Genomic DNA, 21595 nt, shown 5'->3' with positions numbered 1-21595 from the left:
GGCAGGCAGGGGGCACACGCAGCAGCTGGTGGCCGTGCGGCGCGGGGGTGTCCCACAAGTGGGTCACACTCACCTGCGCCGCACGGTCGCCATTTAAGGCCAAGTGCGCGGGTGGGCGGAGCAGCTGGGAGGCGGGAGCGGGGAGGGTTACAGAAGAGAAAAAAGGGGCGGGGACAAGCGGCGGTGGCGGGAAGGGAGGGCGGAGGGCGGCGGACAACAAGGAAGGAGAGCCAAAAACACGGGCAAAATATAATTAAACAAAACAGGCACAAATCTACGACAAAACAAGGGAAAAAAGGGGGAAAAAATGAAGTTACACGGAGTTAAACAAAACAGGCACAAATACTCGACAAAACAAGTGAAAAAATGAAGATACACGAAGTTAAGCAAAACAGGCACAAATAATCGACAAAACCAGGCAAAACAATCCCCGCAGCGGAGGCAGCCGGCAAACGAGGCAGCAGTGAGGCAGAGGGCAGGCAGGGGGCACACGCAGCAGCTGGTGGCCGTGCGGCGCGGGGGTGTCCCACAAGTGTCCAGGACGGCCTGGATGTTGGGCTGTAAGGGCTGTACCTGGCCTCCACCAGCAAGGTGGCCCAAGTACACCACAGTTCCCTGCCCTATCTGGCATCTGGATGCCTTGATAGTTAGGTCTGCAGTTTGTAGTTTGCAGGGCTTTTAAAACCTTCCCAAGGTGGATCAGGTGATCTTGCCAGGTGGAACTAAAGACAGCAATATCATCAAGATAAGGTGCACTAAAGGACTCCAACCCAGCAAGGACTTGATTCACCAACCTCTAGAAGGTGGCAGGGGCATTCTTTAAACCAAAGGGCATAACAGTGAACCGATAATGCCCATCAGGTGTGGAGAATGCTGTTTTCTCTTTTGCTCCAGCAGAAATGCTAATTTGCCAGTACCCTGCAATTAAGTCAAAGTTACTTAGAAATTTGGCTTCACCCAATTTGTCTATCAACTCATCTGCTCTTGGGATAGGGTGAGCATCTGTCTTGGTGACAGAGTTGAGCCACTATAGTCCACACAGAATGTCATTTCTCTCTTTCTGCCCTGTGAATGAGGTTTGGGGACTAGAACCAGTGGGCTGGCCCAGGGGCTCTTATAGGGTTCAATAAGCCCTAACTCTAGCATCTTGCTGACTTCAACTCTGATGCTTTCTTTGACTTGGTCTGACTGTCGACAGATTTTGTTTTTGACAGGAGCACTGTCACCAGTGTCCACATCATGGGTACACCAGTTTGTTAGACCCGGGGTCAAGGAAAAGAGCTTAACATACTGCTGCAAGACTTGCTTACAGTCAGTCCGCTGTTGGGCAGAGATGATGTCTGAAAAGACAACTCCATCTACTGACCCAGCTTTTGGGCTGTAGGAGAGGAGGTCAGGGAGAGGTTCACCCTCTGCTCTCTGCCCCTCATCAGTCACCATCAGCATAGTGATGTCAGCCCTGTCATTGTATAGCTTTAGGTTGTTCACATGGATAACCCTGTTGGGTGTCCTGCGTGTGCCCAGGTCAACCAAGTATGTGACCTCACTCTTTTTTTCTAGGATAGAGTAAGGGCCACTTCATCTGTCCTGGAGTGCCCTTGGTGCCACTGGCTTCAAAACCCATACATTCAGCACAGGTTGAAATTCAACTAGTGCAGCTTTTTGGTCAAACCAGTGCTTCTGAAGCTCCTGGCTGGCCTCAATATTTTTGGATGCCTTTTCCATGTACTCAACCATTCTGGACCTTAGGCCAGGCACATAGTCCACAATACCTTGTTTGGGTTCTTGGAGAGGCTTCCCTCAACACTCTTTTACAAGGCAGAGTGGTCCCCTCACAGGATGGCCAAACAAAAGTTCAAAGGGGGGAAAACCCTACTCCCTTCTGTGGCACTTCCCTATAAGCGAAATGCAGGCATGGTAAGAGGACATACCACCTCCTTTTGAGTTTCGCAGGATAGTCCCATAATCATGCCTTTCAATGTCTTGTTGAATCTCTCAACAAGGCCATTGGTTTGTGGGTGATAGGGTGTAGTAAACTTGTACTGCACTCCACACTATTTCCACATGTGTTTGAGGTAAGCAGACATGAAGTTGGAACCTCTGTCTGAAACCAGTTCCTTAGGAAACCCCACTCTGGCGAAGACACCAAAAAGGGCCTTGGCTACTGCAGGAGCTGTAGTAGTCCTAAGGTAAATTGCTTCAGGGTATCTAGTGGCATGAGTCACTACCACTAGAATTAATGTGTTCCCGGATGCTGTGGGAGGTTCAAGTGAACGCACTATGTCCACACCTCCCCTTTCAAAGGGAACCCCCACCACAGGCAGTGGTATCAGGGGGGCCTTTGGGTAGCCACCTGTCTTGCCACTGGCCTGACTGGTAACACAGTAGCTGACAAACTCCTTCACTTTCTGGTGCATCTGGGGCCAGTAAAAGTGGCTAACTAGCCTTTCCCAAGTCATGGTTTGGCCCAGATGTCCAGCTAGGGGGATGTCATGAGCTAAAGTTAGGAGGAACTCCCTATACTTCTGAGGCACTACCACTCTCCTTGTGGCTCCAGGTTTGGGGTCTAATTGCTCTCTGTTCGTCTACTGCCCAATCCTCAGCGCCGAGACACCCCCGGGTATTTGAGCGCTATACAAATCGCGCAAACATAAACATAAACATAAACAGTGTACAGTAATACCTCTTCCCAATAAGCTCTGTGGGTACCGCTGACATCTCCCTTTACTTCTGAAAGAGCTTGCTGCCTCAGGCTTTCAATTGTGGGGCAGTCCAGCTGTCCCTGGCACAGCTCTTCCCTAGAGGGTCCCCCTGGGCCCAAGAGTTCATTCTGGTAAGGGTCAAGCTCCATAGGCTCAGTTCCCTCTGGGGTGTCCAAGTCCTCTCCCTGAGGAGAGGGGTCCTGATCCTTTTGCTGAACAGAAGCTGGTTCCCCGGTCTTCTTATCTTTTCTCTTGGAAGGCTGGGCCATACTTTCAGGCTCCAACACTTCTTTTTCACCCTGCCTTTTGCTCTGTGCTCTTGGTTTTACACACACCAATTCAGGCATATCCAACATTGCTTCATGGGCTTTTAGTTCAACCTTATCCCAGGCTGAGGTGTCCAGGTCATTACCAAGCAAACATGCAGCTGGTAGCTTTGGAGAGACCACTACCTGTTTCAGGCTAGTAACCCCCCCAGTCTAATATCACCGTAGCCCTTGCATGGTTAGTGGTAACACTGTCAGCGTTGGTGACTGGGTAAGTATGCCCAATCAAGTATTGCTCAGGGGAAACCAGTGTGCCTCTCACCTAGTGACACTGGCACCTGTATCCCTCAGAGCCTCTATCCTAGTTCCATTACTCCAAGGGTATTGTACGTACTTCTTTAAGTTGGGTGGCCACACAGGTATAGTGGCAAACTCAACTTCCCCTTCTGAATCTAGAACTGCTTCAGTGTGCAACCTGATTTGCTCAGAGCACACTGCTGATCCCATCTGGAGACTTGATACACCAGGAGTAGCTGTAGCTTTAGCTGTAGGACTAGGTGCCTGTTTGCTAGGGCAAGCATTGTCTCCAGTTAAGTGTCCCAACTTTGTACAGTTGTTACATCAGGCCTTTGCAGAATCAAAGTTCTTCCCCCGGTATCTAGGAGCAGATTAGGAAGGGTTTTTGGACCCACCCCTCTATGCAGGTTTTTGGGGTCCTTTAGAAGACACATACTTTTTATCTTGGGGAATCTCACCACCTTCCCCATGGGAGGTTTTGTAATCCCTTTCTTTTGATCACCCCCAGTGGTCATCTCAGTCACTCTAGTCTTGACCCAGTGGTCTGCCTTCTTTCCCAATTCTTGGGGAGAAATTAGACCTAGGTCTACTAAATGCAGATGTAACTTTTCATTCGTGCAATGACTTAAAATATGTTCCTTCATAAACAGGTTGTAAATTACAGTAAAGTCCTTGTGTCCAGTTAACCAACCATCTAGAGTTTTTACTGAGTAGCCTACAAAATCAACCTAGGACTGGTTTTGAGTTTTATGAGCCCCCCTGAATCAAATTCTGTACTCCTCAGTTGTGAGTCCAAATCCCTCAATCAGAGTTCTCTTCATGAGGTCATAAGACCCAACATCTGCCCCAGAAAGGGTCCGGAGTCTGTCTCTGCAGTTTGCAGAGAACAGTTCCCACAGGAGTGCCCCCCCCCCCAGAGAGGTTTATTCGCCTTTCTCATGTCACAAGCCCTCTCAAAGGCTGTGAACCATTTAGTGATGTCATCACCCTCCTCAAAGTTAGGGACACTCCCTTTGGGGATTTTACGATCATAAGATTGCTCTTTATCCTTAATATTTTGATTGCTGCCACTATTGATGGGTGCTAATCCCATCCCATCTCCTTTCTCTCTTTCTCTTTCTCTAGAGCCAGGAGTCTGGTCTCTAGATTCAGTCTTTTGGTCAGCTTTGCTAAAAGGCTGCCCTCCTCATTGAGGCTGTCCTCAATGAACTCACCAGAACCCGAGTCACCTGTGTGGCCTGTAGGTTCCAAGAGGTTGATTTTTGGAAGTAAGGGTGTATGGACACTTCCTTCCCCAGGAAGTGTTGGAGATGGGCCCTATCTCCATCCTCCTCACCGCCTTCCCCATCTCACTGGTCATCACCATTCTCAGATGGGTGGGCCTTTGACTACTCAGCCAATAGCTCCTGGAGCTTTTGTTTGGTTGGATGAGGACCCATGGGTATATTTCTAATTTTACACAGGAACCGTACTTCCTTAAAAGACACGTGAAGGTAAGGGGTGAGGTCAAGCTCCTCAACCATGTCCTGGATGTCATTATGGTTATCTTCACTAATAGCTGGGTTCTGTTTTTGAGATATTCTAACAAAAAAGTTCTCACCCCTCTAGCATTGACTACAGTGGCTTTTTATTTTCTAAAATTCTAAAGGGATTTAAGTAAGGCCCTAACAAGACTTTTAGTGCTTTTGTAAAAGTGCCAATTTGAAAAAATCCGAATTCTAAAGGTAATTTAAGAGTTCTGTTGTGTGATCAGGTGGTAAGCAAGTAGTCCAACAAATGCAAGGTGTATATCCCACCGCTGATCCACTAATGTAGTAAACTGGCTCTATATATACTACACCAAAATGAGGTATAGTGTGTATAGAGTCCAGGTGACCGCAGAGGTAGGCAGAGGTTAAAGTTACATAGACCCTTAACCTCTATTTGTGGTAGAGTGGTCGAGCAGTAAGGCAATATCAGAGGACAGTGTTAAGCATTTGATGTACACACTCGGTCAGCAAATGAATCCACACACTCAAGGACTGAACTCTAGACCAATTGTTTTTGTATAAAGTATATACTGTTGCTTTATTTTTATAACCAAGCAAGCCTGGCACAGGTAAGCATTAAATACTTTACAGTAATACGTTGCTAATTGATGAACAGTTTGAAAATGCAATAGGAATTGTACTTTGTTTGATTTACAGGGGATGCAGTAGGTTGCAATACTTGGCAAATACAGTACATTGAAATTAATAGGCTTTTTCAGTAAATTACAGGTAAGTTACTTTTTACATTCCTTTTCTAACTCAGTGCTGGATACCTAGACTCAGCACTGGGACATTTCCTGCATACAGGCAAGTAAATACATTTTGCTTATTCGTGCGATTTTTAAAGAATATTTTTAGATTTAAAAACTCCACACTTCAAAAGTTTTTGGAAGAAAATTGTCAATTTTATCATATGGAGGAAAAACAGGTTATCGGTTCACAGGTAAGTTATCAACTGTGGGAGTTAAGGTTCTGGGGTTAGACTCTGGGGTACCCTAGAGTCAGTAATGCACTCTTGTTACACCCTCAGCTGCACTAGGGTGGCCGGTTGCAGAGTGTTGAGGCCCAATGTTATCCAATGGGGGATAGAGGGCCTCCGGTTGGTGGCTGTTGAAAAGCAGGCCACTGGGTTGTGGGAGCAAAGCTTCTAGGGTTTGGGTCAGGGAAAATAGGGAAACAGAGTTTCACAAATGGAGCACCCTCAGCGGCACTGGGGCGACCGGGTGCAGAGTGATTTTTCGGCGTCGGGCACCCTGTTGTTTTCAATGGAGAACCTCCGTTTTGCAAAAGCACTGCAGGCAGGGAGACCAAGGACTTCTGAGTGCGACCACCACTACGGGAGGGAAGTTAGGAAGTTATGGGTTGGTTAGGCACCATTGGTTTGGGCACACAAGGCAGTGGGGCATCAGGTGCAAGGGTGTCTTTTGGGGCCTTCTTACCAGCTCCTGGTTGTGGTTAGGGGGGCCTTCTGGACTTAAACTGCATGCATAGGCTGGAGGCTTGAGGCAGGTCAGGGGTCGCCGGCTCTCGAGTCAGAATTGTTGGGATGACCTGCACATGGTGTTTTTCCACTCGAGCTCGGGCTGGGTTCGTCTGGTGCAAAGTGGGCTGGATTAGCTGTCACTATCTGCTGCCGGAGGATGCAGTTGAACAAATCCGGTGTTCACGGGAGAAACAGTCTTTGGATGGAAGGCAGGCAGGTTTTCCAGGGTTTTCAAGTTTGCTGGCTGTAGGACACACCAGGATTTCACAGGAGCAGGTTCGAGGGGAGACAGGCCTGTAGGGCTGGGGCCAAGTCAGAGGGCGTCTTCCTCTTGTTAGCTGGCTGAACGGCTGTTCGGCCCTTCTTCTTCTTTTATTCTTTTCGTTTCTGGATTTGAGGAAGCAAGATTCAGGGTGCCCCCTAAATACTAGATTTAGGGGTGTTACAGGTAGGTAAAGGGCAGGGTCCAATGTGTCCCTTATCAAAATTTTGACAGAGCACAACCATTCACATTTCTTAATTTTGACTTAGTAGTCACTATGATTTTAATAAACCCAAGTTTGACAGCAATGCATAAAAACACAGTCAAGAACAGATGCTGATAATAATTACAACACAAATTCAAACAATTTACAAAGTTCTTGTGAGTCCCGACGGAGTTGACTCGAAGTGCAGTTTAGAAAACACACACAGCCCAATGGGTCCCTTTCCTGGGATGGGTATACCCCCTATTGTGCCACCTTCCAGTGGGAGGGGGCAGGAGCCTGTCCCTGGTTGGTTGGGTCCCCCCATCTTCAAGATGGCGGGTACTCAGAGTTGTGCTCCATCTCGCCTCCCCAACTTGAGGTGTGGAGTTGGCAGAGGTGGGCACACCTCTTTCCTTCACTTGTTTATCCCGCTGGTTCTCCCGCCCAAAGTGGGGGGTAGAACCTTTGGGGGCCAGTTGCTGAAAGCAGCAAATGGTCTGGGGAGGCTCAAAAAGGTGGCATTCCCTTGAAGCTTCCCCTTCGTGAACCCTGCCAATCCTGTGGAGGAGGCTTGTGCATTGTTTCAGGCCCCCGAGAGCAGCAGGCTCTCGACCTAGGGGTCCAGAAACATGTCTGTTGGTGGCAGCCTAAGCAGCTACTCAGTCGGTTCACTAGAAGTTGGTTGAGTTTCAGGGGGCATCTCTAAGATGCCCTCTGTTGTGCATTTTACATTAAATCCCACACTGGCATCAATGTGAGTTTAATGTGCTGAGAAGTTTGATATCAAACCTCTCAGTTTTCAGTGTATCTATTATGGTGCTGCGCAGTTTGTAATGACAAACTCCCAGCGCCATATACTCTTAATGGCAGCACTGCACTTACAGTTCCCAGGAATTAACTTGGACACTCTAGGGGTACATGGCTCTTGCACCTGTACCCTCACTACTGGCATAGGGCACCTAGCTAGAGGGGTGACTGATCTATGCCAGGGCAGTGGTTTGTGGGCATGGCACACTGGGATGTGTGCCATGTCAACTTTTCACTTTGTTCTGCATCAAGACACACAGCCTGCAAAGGCAGTGTGTACGTGCCAGGGTACAGGACCTCTAAGGGTGGCACAATAAGTGCTGCAGCCCTTAGAGGCCTTCTCTGTTCACAGTGCCCTGGGTACCTGTGGTACCATTTACCAGGGGCTGACATGTGACCAGAGATGCATATTGGGTTTAGGCTTCAATGCAATTTTAGGGAAGGAACATAGGCCCTGGGAGCCTGATTAGCAGGAGCCCAGTGCGCACACAGTCAAAGAACATCAGCAATTCGGCAAAAAGTGGGGGCATACCATGCAGAAAGAGGGCACTTTCTCACACAAAACTTACATTTTGAAATTCTGCTCACACCTTATGTTTTACATATCCTTCATTGCAAGCTACCTTTTGCGCAACACACTCATCTACCTTGGTCTGTAATCTTCTTTTACTGTTATGTTGATTTAGATTATACCTTCCCGCTCAAGCCTAAACAAGCGGTCAACGATGTACAGCACTCTGATACCCTGTCGGGTCATGTTTGCACTTTATAATACTTTTCAAATAAATAAAATAAGTAATAATTCTATTTCTATTTCCATTTACAATTGCATTTCCTTGTAAAGTTTTGCATTTGAAAGTATATTCTAATGACATGTACTAAGTCCTGCTTGGTTCGCACAATAAAAGCATAAGTATAGCTTTTTATACTTGCCTAATTGGTCTGGATTCTGTTTTGGAGTGTGTGTCTTCAGTCTTGATTGAGTGAATACAATAAATGCTTAACACCCCCCACCGATAAGCCTAACTGCTCGACCACACTACCACAAAGAGAGCTGTGAGTGATTATCTATTTTAGCCTCTGCTATACCTTTGGGGATTCCCTGGACTCTGTGCACACTATACCTTACTTTGGCATAGTATATACAGAGCCAGCTTCCTACAGCAACTGACTATTTTATGTCAGAAAGAAAAGAGTTTATAATCCTTAGGGCAGTGCCTTTGATCCAGATGTTATTAAGATGATGCAATAGCACAGAGCGGTTGCCTGTGTTGAACTCAGCCAACAGAGCTAGAAGAATAAGTGCTACTATACCACCATTGTCCAGCATCATCCTGAATTTATCCAGTGCCAAAACCAGCGCCTATTCAGTACTGTGATTGCTTCTGAAACCAAACTGAGAAGAATCTAACAGATGGTTATTGTTTAACAAGGAGAATATTATTGGTAGGTGAGCGATAGGGTTTTAGCTACTGAGTTCCTATAGATTAGGCATAGGTTTCTTTATTGAGGGTAGAATAAAAGCTTTTTTCCAGGATTTAGGAAAATAACCAGATCTAAACATCTTGATGAAGATGTTAGTAAGATGTGGAGCTACCATCTCTAAGGGCAAGATGCATTATTGCCTCAGGACAGCGAGCAGACGGAGAGCCCACGTTTATTGAATCATTCAGTTCTTTTTACTTGCTCAACCATTAGAGGGTTGAATTCATTAAATGCCTCAGTTATTATGGTGATTATATATCTTTAGTGACAGTGATTGGCTTGCTTGTTGAAAGAAAATTCATTATAGACCTCTTCAACTTTTGTTTAAAAGTGATTAGCAAAATGATCACAAAAGGATTGCTTACTGCCTGAGGTGTTTTTATTATTGAAGTTAGTATGCAAGTTGACCATCTAAAAAAGGGTTATGGCTGAAGTGTTTGCCAATTGATTGTTATCAATAAAGTAGGTAAATTTTTCAGACTGGATCATGGCTTTTTAGTCCCGGATAAATGTTTTGTATTCATCTTTCTCGCTGAAATTATCATTTTTCCTTCATTTTTGTTCCTGTCATCGACAGCTGATTTTGAGGTATTAACTTATTAGATAACCAGGAAGCTGTAGGTTTCCTTTTATGATACCTATGAGAGTTTAAAGGGGCTAGCCAGTCCGCCGCATAGCCAACCCGATTAGTGTAGTTTGATGTTGCTGAATCTAGGTCGTTCATGCAGTCCGATTGGGAATCCCGCAAAGCATAACTGCTTGAATTCTGTGGATTCGAAACGCGTTGGCTCTTGTGAGCTCGGGGGATTGTGTATATATTGTGCCTTAAGGAACGTAATAATAATTTTTTCCTCTTGTGTAGGCAACATTGGTTTGAAGACATAACCCCCGGACTCTTGGCCTCGGCAGGACAATTAACAATGTCTAGGTAAGAATCTAACGTCCGCTTGGTGCCTTATGTAAAAACTAGGACTGGTGTTGTGCTTTCAATGTTAATGTTATTTCACACGATTGTCTAAGTTTGTTTCACTTGTCATTTTGGTCTTTGAATTATTTCGTTTTTAAGTTGAATATAACATTGTGCATAAATGTGTTTTTGTAAATGTGGTGTTCTGTAAATGGAAGGTTTCTTTTCTAAGACATGAAAAAATATTTATTTGCTTTGCTAATCTCAATAATTTAAAATAAGCTAAATAAAGCAATAAGAACCCTAGAATTGATGGTCTAGGGTATTCTCTTGAAAGTGTGCAAACTAGTCCTTCTGGACACACTCTTTTTTTCTTGAATTTTTGTGCCTGGCATTAATTTCCAAAGTTTAATACGGTATGCTTGTGAAGTCAGTTTTAATGGTGTACTTACATGTAGGCGTGGCTTTTAATAATGGGTTGTTCAATAAAATACCTTCCAAAGTGTGACCAGCTGAGTGTGTAGAAGCATATCCTAATTGGCCACGGCCCAGACTCAACATATTGTCAACTAAATATTTACTGTCCCTATCCGCTAAGGTTTCTAAAGAAAGTGCAATTCCCTATTAGGGTAAAATTAGATAGATGTAGGCAAGAACACTTGCAAGAGCTCATTGATTGTACAAACAAAGTCCTCCTTGCAGGGGAATAGTATATTAACTTTCTGTTAAAAGTCGGGACGCCTCTTGGCTTGGATCCTTAGGAAGGAACAGACTCCCGAGCGCATAGTGGCCCTGAGGGACCTGAACGGGGACATCGTTCATTCGGAAAGGGATATCTTAGGAGTTCTCCAGTCCCACTTACGAGTCTATACCACAGACCCCGATATCTCCTAAGCCACTTATCGCGCTTATTTACAGGAATTGACCCTGCCGACCCTTTCTGAGTCCGCCCGGGCAGACCTAGAGGTTGCCCTGATGCTGTCCGAGATACGAGCGGCCCTGGCCTGCCTGCCGTGTGCTAAATCGCCTGGAAATGATGGATTTCCACCGGAATTTTAGCAGGAGTTCGGGGGTACACTGTCTTGTCTTCTATTACAAGTCTTTTTAGAAGCGCTCAAGAATGAGTCTCTCCCACAGAGTATGTCACAAGGGGAAATTTGTATGATCCTCAAACCGGGTGGTGATAAGCAGGATGCTTCTTCGTATCGCCCGATCACTATGATTAATACGGATGTCAACATTTTGACCAAGCTATTAGCTACCCTGTTGGCACCTTATATGGAGCATTTGGTACACCCAGACCAATGTGGGTTTATTCCAGGGCGCAGCACCGCTATGAACCTGCGGCGCTTGAATCACATTAAACATGAAGTACAGGGTAGTGAGGAACAGACGGTTCTGATTTCCATCGACCTCGCCAAAGCGTTTGATAGGAGTTATTTTCAGGAGGTTCTACGGGCAATGGGCCTGGGTCCTAATTGTTGCCGTTAGATTTGTATCCTATATAGCTTCCCTTGGGCCAGGGTACGCCTGGCGCTGCAAGATCAGAGGAGTGGCTGCTGAGACAGGGCACATGACAGGGGTGTCCCCTCTTGCCGCTCCTTTTTGCCCTGGCCATAGAGCCATTTGCCATAAGGATTCGCACCGAGATGTCGCAGTGGGGCATCCAGGTGGGAGACACTTGCAATGCTATCTCTCTGTATGCGGACAACGCCCTGTTTTATTTGAAGGGGTTGGCCCTTAAAACTCAGGACCTGGGTCCGTGGGTCAGTACATAAGAGGATGGTCTGAGTATTGCAAATATAATATATATATATATACGATTCTAAATAGAACCACGTTCACCTTTAGAGTTGAAAACAATCAAAAGAATATCTAATTTTTCAATTCATTCATTATGGCATTTTATTCATTTATAGCCAAGATTATGAAAAGCAATTTATGGTAGAAACATGTAATTGTAACATCATTACATTCCATATTCGAAATCGGTGCTCTCTGTGAAAAGGGGAAGGGTAAGTGAATGAGTGAAGGGGACAGAGTAAAGGTGTTGTGACATAGTAGTTACATCCAAGTTAAAAATGAAAAACCTCTACAACCAGACTAATGGGCAAAGGTTCCCAATTTTACATCACACATAGATGGTGAGAATACATCTCTTATTTAGCTCCTATGGTGTGTCAAGGAAAATAGGCGTATTTCTACGTTTCGACCCCTGATACGCAAGAAGGGTAATTCACAGCCTCATGTTGGGGTCTTCATCAGGAAGAGGGAGGAGAGCCTATAAGGTAATATGAAGACCTACAGATGGTGAACAACATGCCGACCAGGACCAACCCGATCATGAACCTATCCAAGTACACACTTACCAAGAATGAAAGCAACATTCTCTGTAAAGGTTTATCCTATGTGCCTACCTCTTACCCGAACAAATTCAACGTCCAGACTGAATTGACAAGGTTCTTCAGAAAACTAAGGCTGAAGTACTTTTTTAGGAACAAACCAACGTTAGCCATGACAGCCTTTACTAATCTAAGACCACCATCCACCTTCATGCCCACAGCATCCTCAGTGACTCATGAAATCCTGACATATGAAAGCGTCGTCATGAGAGATGTCCTCAGAACCATTGATCAAAAACACTATGTGAGACACAACATCACCAGTGGCGAGAGGTCTGCTTTGGAATCGCTGAAGAACAACAAGGCGATAGTGATTAAGCCAGCAGACAAGGGCGGTTCCATAGTGGTACTAGATGTGGAGGACTATAAGGCGGAGATTCTATCCCAACTATCAGATGGTATCAGCTACAGACCTCTAAGGCGTGACCCAACCAAAGAAATACGCACGGACATCACTGCCATAACAACTAAGGCGTTAGAGATGGGCTTTCTCTCCAAGAAAGAGTTCGAATATCTAAATGTAGACCAACCCAGAACACCCACCATCTACGTTTTACCCAAAGTCCACAAGGATCCAGCCAAACCACCGGGAAGACCCATCATCTCCGGTTGTGGCTCTCTGCTGGAGCCTCTTTGTAAGTATATCGATGTGTTCCTAAAACCACTAGCAGAGGCCACCCCAACTTATCTTAGAGATACAACGCAAGTCATCAACCTCATTGATCAGAGGCCATTTAACAAAGAGGAACAGATTTTGGTAACAATGGACATCATCTCCCTATACACTAGCATTCCCCAGAGACCAGCATTGGACTGTATGAGGAGAATATTAGATAGACGTGTGCAACCTACCCCAGTGCCAACAGAATTCATAGTGGCACTACTGGATATTGCAATGACCAGGAATTTCTTTATTTTTCAAAATAACTTCTACGAACAAAACAAAGGAGTAGCGATGGGCGCGGCCTTTGCTCCAGACTTGGCCATTCTTTTTATGTCCGAATTGGAAAAGGATACCATCCTCTCACACAATAATCCATACAGAACGATGATCACATCATGGCATCGATACATCGATGATGTCCTCATGATATGGACTGGCCAAGTTGAACCTCTCCATGCTTTCCTGACCTGGCTGAACAATCAATCGCCAGATATCAAATTCACCATGCAATCCAACAGAGAATCGATTGACTTCCTGGATATCAGTATCAAGGAAAAGGAAGGTCACCTCTACACCACCCTTTACCGTAAGCCATCTGAAAGGAATTCCTTGTTAAGATATACCAGTCACCACACGAGAGGTTTAAGGGACAATCTGCCCTTCGGGCAGTTCCTCCGCCTCCGGAGAAACTGTTCCCTCAAAGAAGATTTCTTCAGGGAATCTGATGACCTGATTACCCGTCTAATTGACAGAGGCTATCCCAAACGCCTAGTGAAAAGATCCAGGAAAAGGGCGTGGTTTCAAGACAGGACAACCTTACTCGAACCAAGGATTAGAAAAACAACACAAGAGCGAATGATATGTGTAACCACCTTCTGCACCGAAAGCAATGCCATTCGCAAAATTGTGAACCAACACTGGGATCTGGTAGGAGAAATTTTGCAAGTTCCCGACCCTCCTATGCACGCCTTCAAAAGATCAAGGAACGTAAGGGACTCGGTGGTGCGATCTCTACTGGAAACCCCACCTTCACCGACAATTCGGAACCTATGGAACCTACCTGAACTGCTGGGCCATTTCAAATGTACAAAATGTAAGGCTTGCCCGTTGTGCCTGGAGACCAAGCAAATACGGTACAACGACCAGACAGTAGACCTTAAATCTCTGACCAATTGTAACACTAGCGGAGTGATTTATGCGATTTTTTGCCCATGCGACCTCATGTACATTGGACAGACACAGGAAAAAGCTAAGAACCGCATTTTCCAGCACTGTAGCAGGATTCGCTGCACAACCCCAGGGGCCCCTTTGGTGGAGCACTTTACTGAGAAAAACCATCCACCAGAGTCCATCCGCTGGTTGATAATTGAAAAAATCACCCTCGGCCCTAGGGGTGGTAATCTAGCTGCCGCTCTTGACACAAGGGAATGCAAATGGATGCAGAAGTTCCAAACAATACACAAGGGGCTTAATGAACTTGAGGCTAGTTTCTCGCAGATGGCGGGACTCAATCCCGAATAGACCCTGGGCAACTGTATCTCTACCTGTACTTACACATGTGCATAATTACCAGTAAAAATAACGTGCCACCACACATAACACGCCCTGAACATCTATGAGGAATGTGTACCATTTGTTGCTGGTTTCAAGTATTCGCATCCATGTGCAATTTGTCCGGTCTTAGACATGTTAATATTGCTGCTAAAAATGTATAGAGGTGTAACATACTGTATCACCACCTTGGGGTCTACTGCTCCGGTGTAGGCCCAACAGGAGACAATGTACTTGTGTGTATTTGGTCTTAGACTTGTTAATATTGCTGCTAAAAATGTAGAGAGGTGTAACATACAGTATCACCGCTTTGTGTTCCACTGTCCCCGTTCTCAGGCTCAACAGGAGACAATATACTTCCATGCATTCTCACCCACGGAGCCTCTGCCTGGGACCTCACTTGCCATAAATTGAGATCTGTTCTCAGAAACAATCACCCATAACTGACTCTGTTTAGCCAGTATTGCTCTCCACACGGGGAAACTATCCCTTTAAGAATACTCCATGGAGCGCGCGAATCAGGCCCCGATCCCATTGGACCGGCGGGCCGAGCCCCTCTTTCATCTAGCCTTCACTGGCATTGAGCGCCTGCGCCGCGAGTCCATTCGGATGCAGGCAGCCGGGGAAGTGACAGCGCTGACGCGCGTTCCAATTTCAGAAGGTATGTGCAGATTAAACCAGCCGATCGGGCGCCCCGCAATCACAATCGGCCACACTCACTCAAGATTAGTGTAACTAGCGGACCAAGTAAACTGAATTTAGTTCCGCTTTATCTTTCCAGTAAAATAAACCGTCACCGCGATTTCCTTCGTGATTCAACACGCGTTTGGAGTAACAGGGCGACCTCGACCTCACCCCTGTAAGGTAACAAATGTGGGAGCATTGATCCCTATTTCTAAACTTTTTAATTGGCCTCAGTGCAGTATCTTATTCATCATAACGGCACATTTTGCTAAAAGCAGCCTCCCCTTCTTTTTCAGACCAATTTACCCTTCGAGGACAGACCTACCTGTGCCCAGTATCTACCGGCACACTAAGTAAGTCCCTCCATCTACCACCCCCGATAAAACCCTTGACCCAGTAAAGTATAGGGCCCTGATGGCACCTATTTCATTTTATTTCAGTTTTCATTGGAGCATTTGGAAGCCCCCCCTGCGGACGGCACATTCCACGACCGTTTGCTGATGTAGGTAACCACCCACATCACTACCTTGAATAATGTTACCACGTCTGTTCACCCTTCAATAAATTCTGATTTGTGTATTCATATTACCTTATAGGCTCTCCTCCCTCTTCCTGATGAAGACCCCAACATGAGGCTGTGAATTACCCTTCTTGCGTATCAGGGGTCGAAACGTAGAAATACGCCTATTTTCCTTGACACACCATAGGAGCTAAATAAGAGATGTATTCTCACCATCTATGTGTGATGTAAAATTGGGAACCTTTGCCCATTAGTCTGGTTGTAGAGGTTTTTCATTTTTAACTTGGATGTAACTACTATGTCACAACACCTTTACTCTGTCCCCTTCACTCATTCACTTACCCTTCCCCTTTTCACAGAGAGCACCGATTTCGAATATGGAATGTAATGATGTTACAATTACATGTTTCTACCATAAATTGCTTTTCATAATCTTGGCTATAAATGAATAAAATGCCATAATGAATGAATTGAAAAATTAGATATTCTTTTGATTGTTTTCAACTCTAAAGGTGAACGTGGTTCTATTTAGAATCGTATATATATATATATTATATTTGCAATACTCAGACCATCCTCTTATGTACTGTTTTATTTGAAGGCCCCTAGAGAAGCATTACGATATTATTGCATCACTTGGACTGGTTCAGCGAGGCATCGGGATTGCGGCTTAACCGCAGCCAGTCCCTGATTTTTCCGTTGTCGGGTCATGAATCGGTGCCCCTGGGGGACTTGCCGGACCTAGGGCTGCGATGGGAACGGGAGGACTTTCATTAGTTAGGTATTCAAGTGGCCTCTACAGAGACTCAATTATTGGCACGCAATATTGAGCGGGTGCTTAAGTCCCTGCAGCAATCTGTGTCCTTTTGGAACACCCTGCCCTTGTCTCTGATGGGCCGCATGGCCGTCGATAAGATGGTAATGTTGCCCAGGACACTTTATGTCCTTTAAAATACGCTCTGTCCTCTCCCCCCTAGAATTTGTAGGACCCTGAACACACTACTCACGTCCCTGCTGTGGGCGGGTCGGCGCAGCAGGGTGGCTCTCCGAACTGTCGTGCGCTCCTATGAGAAGGGTGGTCTAGAAGCCCCGCGCTTCGATTTATATTATTATGCAGCGCAGCTGCAACTGGCTGCCAGATGGTTCGCTGATGCAGATGTGTGGGAGACACGACTGCTGGCCGGTAGAGCAACGGGCCCGGAGTTACAGGTGGCACTCATGCAGGGGAAGGGGGCAAAGGATACTTTGCCCTACGTTGTAAAGCACACGGTGGATGTTTGGCAACGCTTAATAGAAAGAGTCCTACGATCGGCGTCCTTTCAAAGGGAACTCCCGATCTGGATATTGGCACCCATGGTAGAGATGGAACAGTATGTGTCCTTTCGTGCATGGAGGGAGGGGGGCTGTGAGGTCCTGGCCTATTTGTACCCCACGGAGACCTTCCTGACTTATGATCAGACTGAGGAGGACAATATCTACATTACCAGGGACTGCGCGACATAATTCGATCGGTCAGGCCTCAGTGTCCGGAGGCGCCCCCAGTGACTCACACCTTACATATTCTTTTGACGTGCGGCAGGGGATGCCAGCTGATCTCCTTACTATACGCAGCCATGAGATGCGACTCCGCCCCGCCGGTCCCTCCGACCTGGGCGGCTTGGGAGACTGATTTGGGTACACCCCTAGACCAGGGGCAGCGTAAACGCATAGGAGCTTTGACACGACAGGTAGCATGCAATGCACGCTTTAAACTAATTCATTTTAATTTCCTACACCGAACCTACCTCACTCCGGTTCAGCTGAGTCGCTATTCGGAGACCAGAGGGGACAGTTGCCCCAGATGTAGCGCAGAGGGGTCGGGCTTCTTGCACTTAGCCTGGGACTGCCCTTTCATAGGGCGCTTTTGGGCAAGCGTTGTAGATCACATAACGGCTACTACAGGCCTCCGGATTACACGGACACCTTTACATTGCCTACTGGCGTTAGTCCCTAGGCCAAGGAAGCGGAAACTTTCTTATAAATTGTTGCAACTGATGTTAGTGTTGGCCAGGCGCAGGGTAGCTATAACGTGGATGGGACAGAGGGCCCCAGAGATTCGTGCATGGCTTAAGGATGTCAGAGAATGGACCCTGGCAGAAGAAACGCATAGACAAAAAACACGAAGAGTGGAACAGGTCAGGATAATGGTGTGTGACTATAACAGTAACTGGGGTCCAGCCGGTTGCATTTGCGAACCAGTGTTCGTTGGGAAACAAAAAGAGCTAGTACCAATCCCATCAGACCACCCCTTCGGTGGAATATGCATAATGGGGGAATTGCTGATCAATCCATATCTTGGCTGGCCATGTAGTGCCAGTTTTTTAAGTGGATGTCAGAAGACTAGTCAAGATGTTTGCCATACTGTGGACTAGATAGTGCGCAGTGCTCAAGTGAAAGTGATAAATAAAATGACTACACTGGCTCTGGAAGGGCATGTGTATAACAGTCCGTGTGTCAAGGGATAAAAACGGCGCTAGGTAGTATGACTACCCTCTGGCGCTAGTGAAGTACGGTCGACATGTTTCTGCCCAAGGGGAATTTCCCCGGCATTCTTCAGGACCTCGAAAGTAAATAGGCTACTGCCGCTGTGACTGCAACAGTCACAAGGGATGATAACTAGCGAAACAGTTACTAGTAAAAGGATACATGTCTACCAGGAACATTCATGGTTAGACGTCCACTAAAGGGAGAGAAGCATTTCTTCTTCCTATTAATAAAGACAAACAAAACAAGAAAAAGTTAGCCAACAACACTGAATAGCATATCCGCAACCCCCTTAATCCAGAAAGCCAGTATAGACCAGACACACCAGCAGAGACATTCTGCATATGTAAAATAAGCATAATAGCTTCATCACTTAGAGGCATTTCCTCACAGCGATACTCACCCAGCATTATGTGGGTGAAGACCTCACCTCACCCGGCAACCGCTCGGGAGCATGAGGCCCCGCTCTGTGGTGTAGAAAAAGGAACACAATGAGCTCACAGCCCTATAGTGCCCAAGCCAATCGCTCTACACACAAACCCAACAGACGTGTGATAGGTACCCAGCTGATCTACCAAAGTACACATATAGCAACAAATCCCGTGTGTTATATAAGGGATAGCACAGTATAGACATTCAAAAATTGCCTCCAAATCACCCACAGATGATGTTTAGACCTATCATGTAGATAGGTACCCTTATTACAATCAATCAAGTGGCGCTAGTTCGTAGTGCCTCAAGAAACGTCCTATGAATGTGCCTGAACCTTTCATTCAGATAAAAATACTCAGTTTATTAGTATGGTAGCGCTAGTTAGAGAGGACTGATCAAGAATCACATTCAAGACTAACTGGGCTGACCTGAATGAAGGATACCTTTGATATCAAGGATCCGTTTTGTATTATTATAACAAATCAGTCTCTTGGCGCTAGTGAGAGGGGTTTATTAAGGTTCATATTAAGATCATATCACTAGGCTGACCTCAATGCGGACCCCTGAGTGATCAAGGGGTCAGAGACCTCAAAGACATAACTTTACCACCTCTATCACAAAGAGAACATGTCAGGACTGATCTACTTGTAAAGTGTAGCTAAATAGCAGAGAGTCCGTGAGGACACTCACCTGTCCGTCGGTACCTCGGTTAGTAAGCCAAGCGGAAGTGGAGGCACCCGTAGGTCCGCCCTCTGCTCTTAAGTAGCCGCCAGACGGAAGCGGCATACAGAGCCTTTCCCGGAACATAGACCTTTCTGTAGTAGACGCGAGGTGAGCTGCTACTCCATTGCGCATGCGCATACACTGCATGGCGCACCGACAGCGGTTATGTTCTTAAAAACCCAAATACTCCATTCATGAGGCAAAACAAACAATCAAACCTCCTCTGAAACAATATGGAGATACGATTTGGTATTTACACAAGCTTAGCCCCAACAAAACTGTAAGAGCAGACGCCAGAGATACACTGTTCCATAGCGCATGCGCACACAGTCAGGAGGCATAGAAAAATGATCGTGTGTTTATAAACACATTGCATTTGTATCGCCGCAGATAAAGGCACTCAGGATCTGAACGCATGAGCAACCTTACCTCGCTTTAATATAAATAGAAACCGTCTTACGGCCTGTCCGCTCCTGAGCAAAAAGCACTCTTAGCTTAAATGGAAAACACTGTCGCTTATCCCTGGCATTGGGTGAGTGGCATAAAACCAGACTCACAGTGGACAAGATAAAAATCAGTCACAGACATGTTTATTACAAATATGAGAACTACCATAGGACAGACAACGATCTTATTATAATTATAACAAGTGGAAAATGTATCGTGTGCTCTCCTCACTTGTGTGTTAAAAGAGGAGTATATGCTGGTGACTAGGTGACCAGGAGGATCACGCACACAAGCAAGTTAGGTGAGCTATTCATGGTGCAAACTAGTTGTGTTTGCATCCTTTGTACAAAGACCCGCAACTCGAAAGTTGCTCAAAATACTAACAGACAACAGGATGTGTGGAGGGTCAGAGGGAATATTTAACGACCTGTCCACTCACTCCCCAATTAATAGACAAAAAACACGAAGAGTGGAACAGGTCAGGATAATGGTGTGTGACTATAACAGTAACTGGGGTCCAGCCGGTTGCATTTGCGAACCAGTGTTCGTTGGGAAACAAAATGCTTATGCTTATTTTACATATGCAGAATGTCAATTATTCTGCTGGTGTGTCTGGTCTATACTGGCTTTCTGGATTAAGGGGGTTGCGGATGTGCTATTCAGTGTTGTTGGCTAACTTTTTCTTGTTTTGTTTGTCTTTATTAATAGGAAGAAGAAATGCTTCTCTCCCTTTAGTGGACGTCTAACCATGAATGTTCCTGGTAGACATGTATCCTTTTACTAGTAACTGTTTCGCTAGTTATCATCCCTTGTGACTGTTGCAGTCACAGCGGCAGTAGCCTATTTACTTTCGAGGTCCTGAAGAATGCCGGGGAAATTCCCCTTGGGCAGAAACATGTCGACCGTACTTCACTAGCGCCAGAGGGTAGTCATACTACCTAGCGCCGTTTTTATCCCTTGACACACGGACTGTTATACACATGCCCTTCCAGAGCCAGTGTAGTCATTTTATTTATCACTTTCACTTGAGCACTGCGCACTATCTAGTCCACAGTATGGCAAACATCTTGACTAGTCTTCTGACATCCACTTAAAAAACTGGCACTACATGGCCAGCCAAGATATGGATTGATCAGCAATTCCCACATGATGCATATTCCACCGAAGGGGTGGTCTGATGGGATTGGTACTAGCTCTTTTTGTTTCCCAACGAACACTGGTTCGCAAATGCAACCGGCTGGACCCCAGTTACTGTTATAGTCACACACCATTATCCTGACCTGTTCCACTCTTCGTGTTTTTTGTCTATTAATTGGGGAGTGAGTGGACAGGTCGTTAAATATTCCCTCTGACCCTCCACACATCCTGTTGTCTGTTAGAAGAAACGCATATGCAGAGTACAAGGAGGGATGGGAAATTGCTCGCTTGACGAGCCATTTGTATCTCAGGATTAACAATGGAAGAGCAGTCTTCACACAGTGATTCCGAAGGTTCTAGTGGCGACCTTTTTTCAACACAGGGATCGGGGTCTGAGGGGGAGGTGGGCGGTGACTCCTGAGTGGGGTTTGATATAGTGCATGGTGCGGGCCCTGGTTATTTCCTCACGATAAAGCATATTTATTCAGTTAATTGTCAATTGAGTTTTCCTCATGGATCTTAGTATACCCAAGTGTAACCTATGTCCAAAAAGTGCCATAATGAGGCTG

The 21595-nt window shown here is 45.9% G+C and overlaps 1 protein-coding gene and 1 long non-coding RNA gene across 2 annotated transcripts in view; one reads left to right on the top strand and one right to left on the bottom strand.

Annotated features, from left to right (window-relative positions):
• The window catches only part of LOC144769361 (cystine/glutamate transporter-like), a 368176-nt gene that overhangs the window by 30969 nt on the left and 315612 nt on the right, over positions 1–21595 (bottom strand). The gene's annotated exons all lie outside the window — the stretch shown is intronic.
• LOC144769353 (uncharacterized) overlaps positions 1–21595 on the top strand; it is a 54738-nt gene that overhangs the window by 22532 nt on the left and 10611 nt on the right. Inside the window, exon 2 of the long non-coding RNA XR_013598691.1 lies at positions 9899–9964. This is a non-coding gene — a long non-coding RNA (uncharacterized LOC144769353). The remainder of the gene's footprint in view (positions 1–9898; positions 9965–21595) is intronic.

This window comes from Lissotriton helveticus, chromosome 1_1 (assembly GCF_964261635.1).
Source record: "Lissotriton helveticus chromosome 1_1, aLisHel1.1, whole genome shotgun sequence".
NCBI classification, from domain to species: domain Eukaryota; kingdom Metazoa; phylum Chordata; class Amphibia; order Caudata; family Salamandridae; genus Lissotriton; species Lissotriton helveticus.
The sequence above is the reverse complement of the archived record's forward strand: the minus strand, read 5'-3'. Positions and strand labels throughout refer to the sequence as shown.